The sequence below is a fragment of the Podarcis liolepis genome (genome assembly GCF_965112155.1).
Source record: "Podarcis liolepis genome assembly, chromosome: 3".
Taxonomy (NCBI): Eukaryota; Metazoa; Chordata; class Lepidosauria; order Squamata; family Lacertidae; genus Podarcis; species Podarcis liolepis.
In genome coordinates this window covers 37,846,864-37,862,844 of record NC_139557.1, presented here as the reverse complement: position 1 = coordinate 37,862,844, position 15,981 = coordinate 37,846,864, and positions in this window count along the sequence as shown.

The window sequence follows — 15,981 nt, the reverse complement described above, 5'->3', positions numbered from 1 at the left end:
TGGCAGCCTAGAAAGTTCCTAGGCTTCATGATACAAGGTGTGGCAGCATTCTAACCCCCAGGGTGGGAGAGAGGTGTGCTGTCTTGGATTACAATAAAGACTGGAGAATACCCCTCCCCCCCGAAAAGTGATCAAAATCAATTCCGAAATGAGGTAGCCACTATGAACTGAGGAACTCCAGACTACGTGATAATGAACCATTGACACGCTAATGCCAAGCATCTTAAAGACCAAAGGGAGGAATGGTAGGAAGGATGGAGAACCAATGGTAGGGTTCTTTTCCATTTGACCACTATTATTGCAAGAAAGAAAGCAACAACAGGAGGAAAGTAACAATGCTGTCTTGCCAAATGCAAGATGGTTCTTTTAAAATTAGATTCAGAAGCAATACAAACACAAGTGGTTGAGAAGATTACAGATTTTACTCCAAACAGCAAGCAAAATATACGTTACCAAGCAGCACTTCAATCTGCCACTGAAAAGCCCTGAAGAAGTGGCGAAGTCACCCCTAGGTAGCCTTGATGCACAGCAGTGTGGCCCACAGTCTATGCAGAGCTTCTGACTGACATGCCCCCAAACTAGATATTTTATAGACCTGTGTCTTGTTGGGCTAATACAGGCTCAACTAGAGCTACCCTACATCAAAGGACAAAAATGCCAGGCCATACATCAAAGTCTTTTACTGACCAGAATAGAGAAAGCAATAAAACATAGATAAGCAGAGTCAGGAAGAGATAGACAGGAAAAGTTGACCATGTCAGATCACTATCTCCTCGAAATTCTTCCAGAATAATTATCCCATACAAATGTTAGTCATATAAAAGAAATAAGAAACAAAACAGAGAAGACATTTTTAAATTGACATTTGTGTGTCTAGTGCAGCTACTGGGTAGGAATTCTGATTTTTCTATTATGTTCATCAATGATGGGGGGGGGATACCAGAGATAAACTGTATTAATATTGATAATAGGTGGCCTCCCTTTCACTAGCTGCAGTTGAACAAAGACTTTCCCTGACAATAACAACAAGGAACTGTGTGTGTAGTCTAGGCCAAGAGGAAGAGTAGCAACTCAATTGTAGAGAAGATTATGCTTTGCATACAGCAGATCCTAGGTTCAGTCTTGGAGAGCTGCTGTCAGTCACTATATTAGACCATACTGAGCTAGATGGGCCAACTCAGTATAAGGCAGCTGCCTCTGAGATAGAACTGCAGCCCTGGAGGATAAAGAGCTGAATCAGTGTTCCAAGACCTGTGCTTCTCTTGAGTCATCAAAGTGGTGTTGCAACACTCCTTACAGATTTGGGCCTGAATGCAACATTGGCAGGGTGTTGCATGGGGAAGCCCTAGCATATGTAGCTAGCAGCTCTCTCTGCTTTCTGGACACGGGGTCAGCAGAGGCGCTGTCTTGCACCTAAGATTGGGGCAGGGGCATTGCATCATTGGGAGGAGGCCTAGCAGAGAATCCAGTACAGCAGGACACAGCTTCCTCTCTCACACTCAGGAGGATCTAGCCACTGAATTGTGCTGTGCTCAGCTCCATACTCAGCCTCCTCTACACCCTCAGCATCGAGGGTACCTGACCCCCCGCCAGCCAATACTGAGGGGGCCAAAGACACCTCTGCCCCTAGGAGTTGGCATGCCTATAGGTCAGTATTTAGCTGTAGTCGCTTAAATCATTGTTTTGTGCAGCATTAGAAACACCATACCTTATGGTTGGTTATGCTTTCACTGCAGAATCCAATATTTTTTTGGGGGGGGGGGCGGAGTAACTTTTGGCTATGGGGAGAAAACAGCAACAACACCAGCAACTTGTATGGCTGAGGCTACAATCATCTATACACTTACCTGGGAGTGTCATTGAGTTCAGTGGGGCTTATTGAATAATAAAAAAATGCATAGGATTCCATTGTAAATATGCTTTTGTTGCCGCATTATTGTTCAGTCAGCGCAAAGTTTTCATGTGGAAGAAAATGATCATCTAGAAATTTCAATAATGCCACCAGCACACTAAAGCCAGAAAGTCTGTTTCACGTTAACGAAAACATGCTGTCCTGGAAAACAGCGTGGCAGTTTTTTGTCAGGTTTCCTCACATCAGCATAAAGATTTGAAACAGAAAATGATCGGAATGGCTGAGTAGATTTAAATGATACAATGTTATATATTATTAGTACAAGAAAATGCTCTGGTGAAGTAATTGTCTGAATGAAGCGGACCAAAACAAGGACATATTATTTTGCTCTGTAATTGTCAGACACAGTGGGATGAGTTTAAGAAGAGAAAAGTAATCTGAACAGCTTTTGCTTCAGAGTATTCATGCTCCTACTTTTTAGTGGAATAGAATTTGGGTATTCATTCTAAAGCTTTTATCGGCCACTCAGGAAGAAAGAAAACATTTTCAAAAGGCACAGCATGAGGCATTCCTGTAATCTACAAATTACTGACATAATGCAGGATTTTGACAACCACAGGCTGGTTCTGTGAAAAAGTAAAAGTAAAAAAGGGGGCAAGAAATTCTTACCTCCATGAATTTCTTCTTCTCAAATACTCAGAGGTGTCAAAACCACACCCATTTTGCTCTCAGCCTCTTGTTCTCCTCCTCCAGCCACACTGTAGATTTAAGTACCTGTGGTGTGGGTGGAGGGATGTCAGAGGAATATGCTGAAAATGGACTATCAAGCAGATTTCCTTCTATCTGCCCATTCGACCCTCATCACAGCATGGATACTTGCAATGAATGCTTTTCACCCTAGTTCTCTATAATAAAAGTTTTTTTAAAAACAAACAAAGAACAACATGGTCACATTGTATTCAAATACATATGTGAATTGCTTTGCCATGTACGTTGTTTACATATTCATTGATGTATAATTGTCGCTGTCTAGACAGGTGCTTCACTGCTTTTCTTCTTTTCTGAAGTGATGTTTGTTGACTTGTGCATGTTGTTCCACAAAGACTGTAATCCTAACCATGTGCATTCAGAATTACAGGTGGAAGGATGTGCTAGTTTCTATTCTTCATTTTTTCCAATCTTAAATTCTCCACGTTTTCACATTTGTGTTTTGTTTTGTTTTTAAAACCTCATGAACATTATTCAGCATCAGAGTGACTTTATCGTAAGAAACGCATACAGTTTTGACTAACATACAAGTTTCTGCAAGCAAGTTCTGGGTCACAATGGCAGTGTTTTGGTGCTTGTGTTTGGGATGCAGGTCATGCTCTGGTCTAAACCACTGAGCCCTTGGGCTTGCCAATCATAAGATTGGCAGTTTGAATCCATGAGATGGGGTTAGTTCCTATTGTTTTGTCCCAGCTCCTGTCAACCTAGCAGTTTGAAAGCATACTAGTGCAGGTAGAGAAATAGGTACCACTGTGGTGGGAAGTTAAATGGCATCTCTGTGCACTCTGGCTTCCGCCACGGTGTCCTATTGTGCCAGAAGTAGTTTAGCCATGCAGGCCACATGAGCCGGAAAGCTGTTTGCAGACAAATGCCAGCTCCTTTGGCCTGAAAGCGGAGATGAGCACTGCACCCCATAGACAAATTCAACCGGACTTAACCATCCAGGTTACCTTTACCTTTTTTTTTTTTACCTTTGGTGCTTGTGTTGTTTTAGAAAGTGCAAATTTTATAGATTTGACTTTAAATGCGAATGTATTTTCTCTTCCATCCCTACTCGTAAGTAACGTCCGCTGAATTTAATGGGGTTTACTCTCAAGAAAATAACTTTAGGATTACAACCTTAATCCATTTCCTATTGGGACTTTTACTGCTTTCTTTTCTTCTAATTTCTAGCTGACATCACTCAACTAACTCTCCTCTCAATTCTGTCTTTGTCCTTCTAACTACCACCAAGTTAACAGAGGGAACCTCACCCATTTGCCCTCTCGCACAGAGCCTCTTGGTTTGTTCCCCTTAATGGCCCATCACCCATGCTATCATCTCATGAGGAAGCTTGCTTGGCTATTCCAAGAATTAGAAGGGGGTCCAGGCATTGAGCCTATGACCCCCAACATGTAACACTATTGTATTTAGTATCCATATATGTTGCTTGTCCTTCACAAAACAAAGCCCAGGGCGGGGTACAATTAAGAATAAATGTACAATCATACATAAAATAGAAACATCAATCCAAAGTAAAAAGAAGTACAGCACCGGAAACAGAAGGAAAAGCTCACATTCAAAGTCTGAGTGGGAAAGTGCACTTTCGTGTGTCACTGAAATGCTTACAATGTTAGCACCAGGTTCACACCCCGGGGAAGGGAGGTCCAGATCTTGGGAGCTACTACCAAGATGGTTCTTCCCTGTGCCACCACACTCTGAGGGCAATGGGGTTGTTAACAGGGCCTCCCACAATGAACACGACTCCTGGTTTGATTTGTATGGGAGGAGTTGATCTTTCAGGTACGTGGGATCGAAGCCATTCAGGGAGTTGTATGCCCAAGGGAAGAGATAAGGACCATGAAGATCTTGTACCATAAGTCCCAAGTGTCCCCAGGATTACCCCAGGATTGTCATGGCTAGCAGCTGACAAAAAGCATAGTCCCAGAAACAGTAATTCCAAATGACCTTCTGAGCTTCGAGCTCTCTTTGGGGCTATAGCATGTACAAAAGCTTATGCAAAAAGTTCTACCTCAATACATTTCTTTTCCGTAGTGCTTATCTGTTGGGGCTATGTATATGGCAAGATGTAAAACAAGCATGAGGCTTATTACAACTGATAGCTCTTGCCATGAATAATACTGTAGATGCAAAACAGGGTCATCTGGGTTTTAAAACCATGCATCATTACAGAGATGGTAGAGCTTGTTGTTCCTGACTCTTTTTTTTTTTTTGTAACTGAAGCTGCTCTGTGGTTCTAACCTATGAGGAAGCCTTATTGGTTTGAATGAATTGGGCAGTATAGACAGTAGTCCTATTGATTATTACTATGCTTATGCTTGACATAAATAGCAGGCAGAGTTAGACGAATTTAAATGAGGTGCCCTAAGCCTACAGCCAATGTTTCTAATAAGTCAGATATGGGTTACGGAAGAAGGCTAAGATCAGAAAGAGCTAAACTGTGTGGAATTCATATACATCAATATTTGTTACAAACTATTAGCTACCATTGTAAAGCAATGGATGGGGAACATAATTTTAATGGGTGCTGGTTCCAGTATCCCTTGGTTGACTCAGAGAATGTAAATATTTTTCAATTCTGTGATCACATTTTAGGGTTTAAAGTTTAAACCCCCTTGTGATGGCCCCAGATTTCTCTGGACGGACCCATCCTGGGATGATACAAAACTTTCTCAACTCACTCTAGATAAATCCCAGTTTGATCCAATTCCATTTGGGATCCAGGTTTGTTTGTTTTTTGAGCCAGTCAATGGCCCTATACATTGTTTCTCTGTTTCACATATGATCTTCCACTTTGGTTCACTTGGCGAAAATTTTGTGTAAAATCACCATCATCACTAGAAGTAATAGAGTCTTCCACTGCATTAGGTTTTGTTGAACATACTCTGCCCAGTTTTATTTACCCTGTAAGGCATCTTTTCTTTAGTTCAGTGGCAAACTATAAATATGACAAACAAATCCCGAGTCCTAAATTTAGCAATTTAGACAAAAGTTTGTAAAGGCTATTGGTACAAAACCATTCCTAATTTTAACTTGGAACAAATCACCGCTGAATCATAAGCCCTGTGAGATACACTGCTTCATTATGGGGGTGCTGAATGCCTGCGGACTGCTGCAGTGCTAATGGGCACCAAGGTAGTCAAGAGGGTCTTGAATATAAGTAAACATGTCAAAAAATACTATGGTGGATGGCATTATTTTGCTTACTCCATAGTGTTCTGCACTATACAAAGCAAATGTCCCGATTAACACAGAATCTAGCTGACATCTTGTTTCTCTGTAAATCAATATTTTCTGTTTGTTTCTCCAAAAATGGTTTTTTCTTCGCCACATGTCCATTCAAAACAAATTCCAAGCAATATACTAAATTTTATCCTAGGATAGAAGAGAAAAGTGGAGTGAGGGGAAAGTTCCAAGGAATCAATAGTCCTTTAACAGTGAGGAAATAAATGTGAAACATGCTCAAATCAGCATGGGCAGCACATTACCATAAAATGCTTTTCTAGAAGGATTACTGAGTTTTAATGAGCCCTTATTTGGTCAAGCAGTAAGAAAGCGAAGATCTGCAAACAACCTTAGCCCTATTTTGGTGTGAGTTTTCCTTATATGCTTAGAATGGTATGGAGGGATGAGTGTGCTAGCTACACTCTCATTGTTTTATCTCTGCGCTGCCCCCTCCATATGTTGGAAGGCCAATGCCTGCAGTGAGGAGCCTGCTGCATTCCCATAGGCTCCTTGCACAATTTACAAGCCTAATCCTACATCATGCAGGAAGCCCAGACAAGTATAGTAGGTATTCTGCTGCTGACCTTTGCCATCCAGCATGTCGAGGGCACTGGGGATGGTTCTCAAGATGCGATAGAGCACATATATTGAGGATGCTCATCCCAAGCCTACCCTGCACATTAAAATGATCACCCATTTTAAGCTCAATAGTACAAAAAGTAACCTTGGCTTCAAATAACAAGAAGCGGGGAGCAATCCTGGGAGAGCTCAGGCACAAGCCCAAGTCAAAGCTGTGGATCTGTTTTAGGCAACCTCAAGTCCGCAGCCTTGGCCCACTAGGAAGTTCAACTTGGGCTGGAAGGGTGTTTCCCTCAAACCATGCTGATCTGCTCATGCCACTGATGATGTCAGCTGATAGGCAGGAGGACATGGTTTTGGCCTACATTGGCTGTGCTGCCCTGTTCCCAGAAGGGAACAGGGATTTTGCAACGTAGGCAGCAAGATTTACTCCACACTCGTAAGCTGATGATTATTATATAGTTGAGCATATGTACCGGTAATTCTGTCATTTCCCCAGTAAGCTCACTTGGTTAGAGTGTGAGTGCTGATAAGGCCTTGGTTGCAGGTTCAGTCCCTATATAGGCCACCTGCATATTCTTGCATTGCAGGAGTTGGACTAGATGATCCCAGGAGAATCTTCCAACTCTGCAATTCTATGATTCTATGATACAGGAGGCAAAAGGCATTTTCAGTACTGTAGATTTCATTGATCCAAAAACAGAGGTGTGTGGAACCTTTAGCTCTCCAGATGTTGCTGAACTACAGCTTCCATCTGGCCATACTTGCTGGGATTGATTGGATTTGTAGACCAACAACATCTGGTCAAAGCTTCTTCATGGATGCAACAGCAAGAGATTTACTGACCATGCCTAGTGGTTCCTGTAGGTCAGCCTTACGGTTTCACAAGGACATAGTAGAGTTCACAGGTTGATAATGGGAGCTTTGGCCGTTTTGGATGTCTTTCTTCAGTAAACAGCTAGATCTGGAAACTTGTGCTAGAAACAAGGAAGCAGGGGTTCAATAAGGACAGTTGCAGCAAAGAAAACATTCAGTCTAGGTAGTGTCACCAAGTGGCCGACAGGTATTGATTCCAGATTTTCTTTCCTGAATTCAGTACAAGGGGCAGAACCAACCTAGGAAGAGGAATGTCTGTTGGATGTGCCTGAAGTAACTCATGACAGGCCCAGCCAAAGCAGCAGCTGCAGATTCATGCAGGGTAGCAATCCTGGTTAGAACATTTCAGCTGATTTGCCAATGCAACAACATTATGTACTCCAGCATAACCCAGACATACAACAAATCAACATTTATATTTGGTTTGAAAAGGAAGGCCAAAGAATCTGGGGTTTTGATTTTGGTTCAGGATGGGGGATTCTTTGTAGCATAGCTTTTGTATTTTATAAATGTCTTGAATTTGAAGGATTTCTATTCATTTTTTATAAAAATGGGGTGGTTTCTAAGCTTGGTTAAGCAAGCAAAATATACCCTTAATACCTACCAACTCATTTTTCCTTGTTCAAAGAGTTATGGTGACATTTCTAAATGCTTCACAAAACACCAGAGGTCAAATTGGCACACAACTGTCACAGCAATGTTGGCTTTGGAAGATAGATATTCTGCTCCCCAGATCCTTGTTAAAGTTTGTATTGGGCAAAATGCTTTGCTGGTGTAAATCCATTTACTTTGGTGAAGTTACTCCACTGGGAAATTTAACCCACTTTTAGCAGTGTTTATATATGTGTGTCTAAAGCCAATATATTCTGAATACCCACAGGCCATTTGAAAATGGTAAGAAATAACTTAGAATATAATTACTTGCAAATTTGCTTTAGGTGCTGATGCTTTCTATGAAGCTTAGCTGTAACTTGAACTGGCTGATACTATGGGGTCATCCTTCTTCTTTTTTTAAAAAAACTTGATTTTTAAAAGAAAATCTGATCAAATATAGAATCATAGAATCATAGAGTTGGAAGAGACCACAAGGGCCATCGAGTCCAACCCCCTGCCAAGCATCAGAGCACCATCAGAGCACTCCTGACATATGGTTGTCAAGCCTCTGCTTAAAGACCTCCCAAGAAGGAGACTCCACCACACTCCTTGGCAGCAAATTCCACTGTCGAACAGCTCTTACTGTCAGGAAGTTCTTCCTAATGTTTAGGTGGAATCTTCTTTCTTGTATGATATTCACACATTAGCCTGATAGCTTCCTTTTCAAGATCATGATCTCAACATTGCTTACTTCAGGCTGGAACTATATTACCTGAAAATTTGTGACTGCCAACAAAAATGACATCTGTCTCCTCCTACTTTGTATCTTGTTGTCACAGTGTTGTTTAGCAGCCTTACCCAGACTGGTGTTTTCCAGATGTTGTAGAACTACAATTCCTATCACCTTTGAACACTGTTCATGCTGGCTGAGGCTGATGGGAGTTGTGGTGTGAGGATCTGCAACAACCGCCCACCCGGAGGAAGGGGTAAGCATCCATTATGGTCTTAAATACCTAGTGGTGTTTATACTGCTTCCCACCTCAATATAATTGGTTGGCACTAGTGGAAGAGTGGAAATAATATGAGATGTGCAGCCTTTTTGAACAAAGGGCATTACAGAGGAGAGGGAGAGAACATGACATCAGCTAGCCTTCCTCACAAAGTGGTTCAACAGTCAATCCCTCCTCCCGGTGAACTCTTGGAATTGTAGCTGTGTGAAGGGAATAGTGGCCTCCTAACAATTTTCAGCACCCTTGAGAAACTACATCCCCCAGAATTCTTTGGGGGAAACCATGACTGTTTAAAGTGGTGTGATACTGCTTTAAATGTATAGTACAGATGGGGCCTGACTTCTTGTTTCCCCACTTTTAGAAGGGCAAACAAAAATCCATAAGCTCTGTTCTTGGTTTTACCATAAATACTTGTAGATTGGCTGGTCTTTCTGTTTAGTTTTCCATCCAAAGGAAATAGCTAACACTTAGAATATGAAAGTTAATGCAAAGTGTTTTAATGGCTGACCTCCGGGCTTGGGTTAGGTTATTGGATCATAGAGCTAATGAGTAGAACTCTAAAAGATTCAGAGGTCACATTTTGAAATGTGTACCATTTATCCAAACACAGAGACTTATAAGGCCTGGATGACACTCTTACGTAGAGAGCAATCCATTTGTGTGGAAGAGGATACATGTGTCCCTCCCCTCTACTGCACATGGGTAGCCTATCTGTGGCATGGGCAGCAATAAGAATGATTGAAGAATTTGAACTTTACACATTCCAGTATGCATTGACATGATCTGCCCTGTCCAAACTAATGTGAAGATTGGATGAGTTATCCACTAGATTCCGCACTTCCTGGATGCAGAGGTGTAGTGTGGGGATGGTGGTGGTGGTGGCCCATGGGGTCTGTGGCCCTGGACGCAATTTTGTGAGGGGTCGCAAACAGCCACAGCATGCTCCTTCATTCACATGGTGTGCCAGTTGTTCTTGACATGTTACTATGGTTTTTACCAATGTTGTCACTGCTGAGTAACATTTGCGCTTCGAGGCCCCCAAGCCCTTCCCCTGAAAATAACTTCACACTGACACATAATTTTAGTTTAAGTTATTGGGCAAAATCCAGGCCTTGACTTTATTGATTACAGCAAAGTGAGCGGTGTTGGCTTAGGCATTGGCAACAGACTATAACTGACTCCTGCCTCTCCGGCTGGAAGTCTGAAAGGATAAACACCAAACGAGGGAGCAACATCGATGAAGACCAACAAAGCTCACCCCGGGGTTCCTGTTGTCCTGGCATGGCCCTAGCCCCTCAAGCGGACTTCAGACGAGATCCAGGACCCCCAGATTCCCTTACCGGAATACCCTTATTCATGGAGGGGCAGGTGAGGGCCGCACCTCCCCTCCCACACACTTCAATAAGCCAATGCCTAACCGCCAAACCTTACAAAGTTGTGATGATTGCTAAGGGGGTAGGTGAAAACCAACTGGCTACATCCAATCTGCCAAATGGAAAAAAATCCTACCCAGCCCCTGCTCCAAAGCAGGCAACCCAATCGAAAGCAAGGCCAAAGCAGCACCGCCTAAAATTAGGGAGGGAGGGTGGGTGTTCAGCAGCACGATGCAAGTTCCCCCAGTTATGCCGTGCTACCGCTTTTATAGGCCCCAGGAATAGCGCCAACCACCCCAATTGGCCCAAACAGCCTGGTGTGACCCTGGGGCCAATGGTTAAGGCTTGGGCCACACCCGGCAACAACTCTCCCAGTGGGGGTGCCTTAGGGGCCCGCGCGCAACCAGGACCCTCATTAAGGCGGATCCCATTTGTATGTTGAGCATAGGTAAAGGGACCCCTGACCATTAGGTCCAGTCGTGGCTGACTCTGGGGTTGCGGCGCTCATCTCGCTTTATTGGCCAAGGGAGCCGGCGTACAGAAGCAGCTTAGTCATGTTGAGCATACATTTGCTATATTTCCTATGAAAGTGCATTTTATAAAAATGTAAACAAACAAACAAACTGCAGGGTTACGCCAGCAAATTCCATCCCTTGTCAAATTTGAATTAGATTGGAATTGGGGCTGTTGGATTATGTGACATTAGAATCTTGCTAGACCTGGACAGAGGCCATTAAGCACTGAAGAGCCAGGGTGATTAAGTCATTACCCATGAGCTGGAGATGAAAGTAAACAGCACTTTTGGGGAAAGTTAAGGCTACTTTTTACTTTCAGTCTGCTTAAAACGTTCTCATTCCAATCATTTTTATAGCAATTCTGATGTATTAAGCCAAATGCCAAGGTGATTTTGAGATTCTGCAAAGAAACCCAGTGCTTTAGATCTTCGTCCTGGCGCTTCAAAATGCCTCAATGTTTAATTCAGGGAAGCACCACAATGTTTACATTGCTAAAAAAGTGATAAAGATGCAAAACAAGTAGTATTATGGAAATGAATAAAACTTGCAGGAGGGTCATTGCCAAGAACTCTTAGCTCAGTGATTGTGATTCCACATGGCAAGGCACAAATGAGGTAGCACAAATATTTAGTTTGGAGTTAGATCAGGTAAAATGCACAGGCTACCTATTACAGTTAAGCTCCAGTTGGTAAAGTGCAAAACATAATATGAGAACTCATTCTCTCTGGGATGCATAAGCAGCGTGTGTAGTTGCTCTCTTACACACACAAACATGCACATGTTCTTTCAAGAGGGAGCTTGGGATACTATAACATTCCTTGGCTCAGAGATAAAGGTGGCATTTTCTTTAACTATGAACTGAACAATTCAGTATGACCACACGCTCCATTGTCTTCTTACTGGTGCCATGAATTCCCCTCCAAACCAAACTGTTGACCAGCATTCTTGTTAACCATGGTTAGACTATACCAGGGTACACTGACCTCCCTACCATGCCCATTTACTGTCCTGGCATGTAGCAGCAACACTGGAACCATGACATTATCCCTCCTGATCAGCCACTCCTGATACATATACTCTACATGGGACAGGTTACCAGCCACAAATGTGGGCTGTTCTTTAGACCTTACTGAAGAATAATCATGTCAACAGGAGACAACAAATTTCAACGCAGTAGTTGTTTTAAACCTAGATGAACGGATACATCTTTCTATTATCTTTGCTACAATTTGGCTTCTTCTTTCTATGCTGTCCCTGTAATGAATGCCTAAACCAATGCTGCTAATTTCCAAGAAGGGCATACTTTCTATCCATGATTTAGATGAACTCAGACTGAAACAAACACATGAAGAATGTTAATTTTGTGTTCCAGTGAAATAAAGTGTTGGATTCCAAGAAGAAGGTGCCATCTGAGTACTTGGAAATGGAGAAGCATTGTGTCATCTTCTCAGTGATATACGTTCTAGGCCAGAAAGTGCCCTCCAACAGTTCACTGGGGAAAACAAGGACATGTTTGTATTGACACCCTATATTTACCCCCAAATCACTTCTAAATGCATCCCAGTGCACATTGTTAATAGTTGTACTTAGCCTGCTGTATGCCTTTATATAAGGTTGACATCTGATTACCATAAACAAGTCTTTACTGTGTTTTAAGACTATACTAGACCAGAGTATGGTATTTGGCAATGTTTTATCAAGTATTCAGAATGTACAGGGCAGGTGCAGGGCATGAAATGGCAGACTGTGTGTTGTATGGCACCTTAGTGGTTGTTTATGTGCATGCATGTGAACAAGGCAGAAAATGTACCACAGACCTGTAGAAATTTATTTGTGCATGTACCTATTAAAGGTGCATATACCCCAGTTTTGTTGTTGTTCCAAATTTGAACAATACAAGGCAGGTTATGAAATGATAGTAAAAAACACAATCATTAAAATGAGCTAACAACTCCACAGGCAGAGCAAAACTACAAAATAAAAAAGTTAAAAGGAACGAGCTGAAGCCGGTCGACGCAAGAAAGTCTTCAGGTGACCATGGAATGCTAACAAGGAGGGGCTCACATTGATTTCTTGGGCCAAGGACCCTCCCATGTTCCTGCCAATGGAAACTTAGGAGGAGGGGCATTAAGAAGACCTCTCCATGAATGGGCAAGAAGATATATGAAAATGTTCTTTTGCATACCCTGATCCCAAGCTAAACAGACAACCAGCACTTTGCATTGCACCTGAGTGCAATGAGTGTAAAAGGGACTTGCATGTTCCAAAACAAACCCTGCATTTAACTTCTAGAGACTCTGGGGAGGGAACTGAACCATGAAGAATGAGTCTAGCAACTCATGTTAGCAACATTTTAACAACGTATCCCCAAAAGGGGACAAAAGGGACAAAATTGAGACAGTGATTTATCGAGGATAGGGTCTAGAAAAAATGCGACTCTCCTGGAAAGTGAGGACAGTTGCTGCAAATGTCACTGTACTGTGTTGGAATCAAGAGTTCAAGCAAACCATAAGCTGTACTAATTATGGCTAGTTAGCTCATACATATCCCTAGTATACATGTTCTGTATGTGGTGGGGCATGTATAACATCTTATAAACACAGTGGATTACACTTGTGCAGATTTCATATGCAGGGATGCCTCATTTAGATGATCTATTCACTAGTGTCCTGCAGAGGGTGGATCCCATGAAACTAATATCAGAGGCAGATTTAGGGCAGCGGGGCTGGTTCTGCCACACTAGGGGGTGCCATAGGACATTGCAACTATGACATGGTGCATTGAACAGAATGGAAGGCAAATGCGGGGGGGGGGGGTCACATTTTGGCCTTGCACAGGGCACTGTTGAAATGTGAAAGACCACAACCCACCCTTGCAAATGCATGCACATACTTTGGTTCATGCTGAGTGTTAATTATGTGGTGAAGAGTGTGTGAACATTCCTGTGGCTCCCATCAACTGCTGTGCATACAGTGCATGAAAAGGGTAGTATGTGAACTAGCTCTCTGATAAGTACTAATATGCGAAGTCTTGCTTTCACCTGTTGAGTTAAATTTTCAGTTGAAGTCATATTTTCTTGGTCTGCATTTTTGAGTGTGTTTCTTTTCTACATATAACACTGGTCTCAGAAGACAAAAGAGAATTATAAGAAAAATTAAGGCACAGTCTCTCTCTCTCTCTCTGTGTGTGTGTGTGTGTGTGTGTGCAACCAGAAAGACTGACTTCTTTCAGTGGAAGATAGACTGGCCATTGCATATGCAAGCAGTGTTCTCCAATCCAAATGTATAGGAATCTGGGGAAATGATGTTCATAAATTCAATCAGCCCCCAGGTTGCTTCATCTTGCACAAACAGTATTTATGCAGCAAATATCCATTGATCTTTCTAACCTTGGCAGCTTTACAGAAGTCATATTTTCCTGCAGAACCAACTGTTCTTGAACAATTCATCCAAAGTGTACGCACTTTTCTTCCAACGTGAGTAATATGGACAGCACAAAGAAGACAACCACGGAGGTCAACTGTGCCTTTCCAAAAAGCTAAAATGCAGGTCAAGTTGATGCCTCCTAGTCCTGTTTCTCTGGAAGTATGTTCTTTAAAAATGCTTAGTGTACAGGAAATATTTACTTTTTTCCAAATGCAGATATACTTTTGATTTTTTAATTGCTTTTCAAGAGCTGAAAGTTATTTTGATTATCTGGGAGGTGGAAGCAGTGCTTTTTTCTGGGGGTATTCAAGAGTATGCAGTCCCATCCCTTCTCTTTCTAGAAGAAAAGCGCTGGACAGAAGGATTCTCCCAGCCATTGGGTTCTACTGGAATACATGATACAGAAACTATAAAGCATGGTGGCATGCCTTCCAACAGAAGTGCAGGCACATTAAGATGAATGTGGCTATTCCTTTCTATTTTATGTGATAGTGTGTCACTACAGTGCCACATTATGTGCTTTTTCATAGTGATGAATCTCTGAGATTGCTTTTTCAAATTCACTTTCTCATCTTCTTTTCTTTTCTTTCTCCTTTCCTTCTCTTTTTCTTTCTTTACTTTTTTGCTGATGGGCTATTCTGACACTGGGAGTAGAATCCTGACTGAATGGACATTTGTCATTGCAAGGTTTCATTGTGGTCACCTATGCAGAAGAGAGAGAGAAAGAGAGAAATGTGATATGCTTATTATGCCTACAGAAAGGCACTCACATGTGGAGACCTATGGAGGGGTGGGGAAAAAACCTTAGTAGCTTGCACAGGGTACCTTTGCTGTTGCAAAATCAAAGGCTTAAAAACTGCATTTCTCATTCAATACCACCCAAATATTGGGCTCTGTCTGACAACTATTCCCTTCCTTGGCCAAACTTTCCCACTGAGTCCAACTCAGTGATTGCCCCCTGCTTCTCTGGCATCCTTGGAAGTTATGCATTTATCTGCTGCAGCTTCATCACTTTGATTACTCTGATAATATTAATCTGCTAACAATGGCATCACCAATAATTTTAAAAAAGAATAATATCGCATTTACATTAATTACAAAGCAAATTACCGTTTCAGAAGCAAATGTCAATTGTCACAGCAATACTTAATTCCATTTTAATTAGCTTTGAAGCATTAAAAAATAACCCTTCAAAATTGCGAAAAAATTGTCTTAACTCAATTTTAAATTTCTTATCTAGAGCTGAGGTATTTCCTTTAATCACCCCCCCTCAATATTTGATTAAAAACCTCAATTGATCATTGCAGTTCTTCAGAGAAGTTTACTTTTACTTTTATTTTTAACAAACCTAAAACTTCAGAGTGTGGGACTACTAAGAAGCATTGCAAAATGAGAGAAGTTTATAGTTTGATGTCTGCCCAGAAGCTGCTAGAGTAAGGAGACATCCTACCATACATAAATCACAATGCGGCATTAAAGAGGAGAGCTGATAGATATGCATAGGTGAGATGTACTTCTAGTATCAGGTAATAGCAGAAGAAGCTTACAAGGTGTATCAGAACAGCTATAATAGCTCCCTGGCAGGTGGGTTGCAGTTGCTTGCTGTGAGGGAGAGGGAGATGGGTGAGGTCAGTGGAGTGGAAACACCAAAATAGAGGCAATCTGGTGCTCCTGCTGGTTTGTTCCACCATGATATCCTTCCTGCCACTTCGCCCATCACCCTCTACCACCTGGTGAGCAACAGTGACTCCCCTGCCAAGAAGC